The 3,494-nt window shown below is 32.7% G+C and overlaps 1 non-coding gene across 1 annotated transcript; it reads right to left on the reverse strand.

Moving 5' to 3' along the window:
• Positions 1–370: 370 nt before the first annotated feature.
• Positions 371–477, reverse strand: LOC125616094. Its single transcript, XR_007346720.1, has one exon. It is a non-coding gene; the product is annotated as a U6 spliceosomal RNA (small nuclear RNA).
• Positions 478–3,494: the final 3,017 nt, after the last annotated feature.

Below are 3,494 nucleotides of genomic sequence, written 5' to 3' on the forward strand. Positions count from 1 at the left end.
AATGCAGGACTCCTGGTTAGAATCCAAGGAATTTCTATTCATTATGAATTTTGTTCTGGGTAATTCAAATTTTATGAGTTACTTATTCCTTTACACTGAATTTTGAACAATCCCTTGGGTTTTATATCTCTAAGATTTCTCTCTTTTTATTTATTTCTTACATACATGACAATAGTAGAGTGCATTACATTCATAATTATCCATTCACAGCACGATTTTTTGTAACTCTGTATAAAAAGTATGTTCACACCAAATTATGCCATTATACATGAGCTCTCTTATTTTTTTTTTGCATACAATTCTTAATACACCTTTATACCACCATTTATCATATCTCTGTATATAAAGTATGTTGACACCAAATTCACATAAAAATATGGAGTGCTTCACGAATTTGCATGTCATCCTTGCGCAGGGGCCATGCTAATCTTCTCTGTATCATTTCAATTTTAGTATATGTGCTGCTGAAGCGAGCACTATCTCTAAGATTTCTAAAAGGATTTGTAGACATTATCTCAAAGCCACTATTTCTAATTTTGGAGGAATGATGGCTAAAGATTAGTTTCCAAACTATAAGTAATCAAGAATTATCTCATTTGAGAAATGGGTGGAGATATAAATTTTAAAGAGAATAGTTACTCAAGTTCAGCATTAATATTTAACATCCTAGGGCAGAAATGAAGTTGTTAGTCCTTAGAATATCAGGTGTGGTTAGTAGAAAGAGACACAGCTAACTTAAAAACTAATTGTGTCTGCCAACCCACATTTCATTTTTTGGTTGTCTGTTGCAAACATTCGTGTTCAGAAATTGTTAATTTATTGAAGAGTGAAGATTTAGAGAGAACCTGTTGATAATTCAGATGGCCATGCCATTTTGAAAAATAATATGTGAGTGGAACATTTTTATAGAGTACTGAAATATCTGAGTTATTTGCAGGGATTCAAGTATGAATAAATGAAATTTAGGGCCTTAAAACTATTGAATGATAATACAGTGACTTTTTATATTTTAAGATGACAGAAAAGTGTGAAGCATCTAAACATAATAAATAATACAATTAATGATGTAAATTTATCCCAATAGAACTTATAAGCAAATATAAAGTTATGTATGTATGTTAAAAAAATCCCAGTTTTCTTTCATGAGAGAAATTTAATAAAACATTAGTTAAGGTGAAAATTATTTGACTTTTTATTGACCCCAAGAAAATGATACCAATGCTGAAGGTTTAATATGATGTCATGGTGGAGAATGGAATTGAGGCAGAGACTTGGATGAACCTGAGGAGGCCCAGAAAACTTCCCATATTATGTGCTAAGTTGTGATAATTAGATTTCAGAAGCAAAACTTCAATGTGTAGTTTGTGGAGGAATTAGAAAAGAAAGTGGTTTTAAGTATAGGAATATTTGTAAAATAAACAACAATGCAGTTATATTTTAAAACAGTATCAGGTTATTAAAAACACTACAGTATTATGAGGAGAAAAACTCAGATCTTAATTTTTAAGGAATATATAGACATTTAACCTGAGTTTTAAAATATACAATTGCAATTGAATTGTTCAAGTAAACTGTGATAGTTTGTTTTAAAACCATAAATCACATTATAAGGCAATTTACTGAGTAAAAGACGTCCCTAAATTCGTGTATGCTATTTTTTCCCTAATTTTTCTTTTCTCTCATTTTGTTTTTACTTTCTGGTTTTGGAATTTAGTATTGACATTTTGTTCTGCTGCATTTTCAACTCAACTACACCAGGAAATAGATGTTTGCAACATTATTACTATTCTTAGCAAACAGAAATTTGCTTCCACAACTGCTACAAAGTAATCAAGCAATACACAAATCTTTTACTGTCCTTATTATTTTGTCACCATATTCAGTGAGCACTATCATGTAACATTCACAATTATAGCTTATAATAAAAATAGAATTCCTCTAAATGATATGAATATAAAACTTTCAGGGCCAATTCTGCTTACCTTTATACACATATAAAACATTTATGTATATAGCTATCAATACACACATGCATACATAATTCGGAGCATATTATAGTAATATTATTGAGCTGATACCAAAAATATCAAAGTTTTGGAAAAACATAAAAATTTGAAACAGAAATTGAAGTATAGTATAGAAAAAAATTATCACTGGGGGAAATAATAGATACTATAGAGGCATGGTGTTTCAAATGGAGTTCTAAGGAGTTCAGTTTTCCTGATGTGGGACAAGAGATTTGAGTAGTTTTAACTTTTTAAAAAAATTCTAGACAACCCTAAAATCCGGAGATCATTAAGGATGATTTTTAAAAAACTTACCTTTCAATGAATTGGAAAATCTAAAAGAAATGGATAAATTTTCACACACATACAACCTAGCAAAATTGAACCAAGAGGATATAGAAAACACAAACAAACCAATAACAAGCAATGAGTTTGAAATGACAGTTAAAACTCTCTCATGAAAGAAAAACCCAGAACAGATGAATTCACAGCTATATTCTACCAGAACTTTAAAGAGGAATTAGTGCCAATGCTTCTAAAATTATTCCATGAAATAGGAAGGGGTAGGACATTTCCAAACTCATTCTGTGAAGTTAGTATCACCCTAATATCAAAACCGGATAAGGACACTTCAAGGAAACAAAACTGCAGACCAATATGCTTTATGAACATGGTTGCAAAAATTCTTAATCAAATAATAAAAAATCAAATAAACACAATAAAAGATTATAAAACATGGTCAAGTTGATTTCATTCCATGGAAGCATGGATGCTTCAATATACAGAAATCAATAAATGTAGTAGGACACATAAGTCAAGGACAAAAACAACATGATCCTCTCAATAGATGAAGAAAAGGCCTTCAAAAATTCATCACTCACTTATAAAAACTTTGAAGAAACTATAGGGATAAAATGAACTTACCTCAACATCATGAAGGCCACAAATAGGAAAGAAAATAGTTGAAGATGGTATGATCCTATACTGAGTTCTTTAAGATCTACAAGTGTGGGAGACTAACCTTGCATGTGACTAAGTCACACTTCCTGGCTGGATGTTTTGAGGTGTTCAAGTAGCAGAAATGAGGCAGGACTTCCCCATCCTTCATGGGTTCAAGGGAGGGTGTCTCCTGCATGGGCATGTCTTGCTACAGCCCCATGGGTGGAGCTATGCTCACCTGTTCCTTTGTAATATTACTCCTTGTCCTGTTTGGGATAGAATGTTCCATGGAAACACCTTTTGTGTGTCCCTTTATCTTACTGTGTCCTTCCTAGATGTCAGTCAACCTGCTGACAGCAGACATCATTCCTTCCTAGATGTCAGTCAACCTGCTGACAGCAGACATCATGAAGCTAGACTCAGCCCCCTGAAACCTGACCTCTTGCCTCATTTGAATAGCTTCTCCTCCTTAATAAAAGGGATCAGCACTTGCTGGCAGGCGTTCTCTCTCTCTCTCTCTCTCTCTCTCTCTCTCTCTCTCTCTCTCTC

Source organism: Marmota marmota, unplaced genomic scaffold (genome assembly GCF_001458135.2).
Source record: "Marmota marmota marmota unplaced genomic scaffold, marMar, whole genome shotgun sequence".
NCBI lineage: Eukaryota > Metazoa > Chordata > Mammalia > Rodentia > Sciuridae > Marmota > Marmota marmota.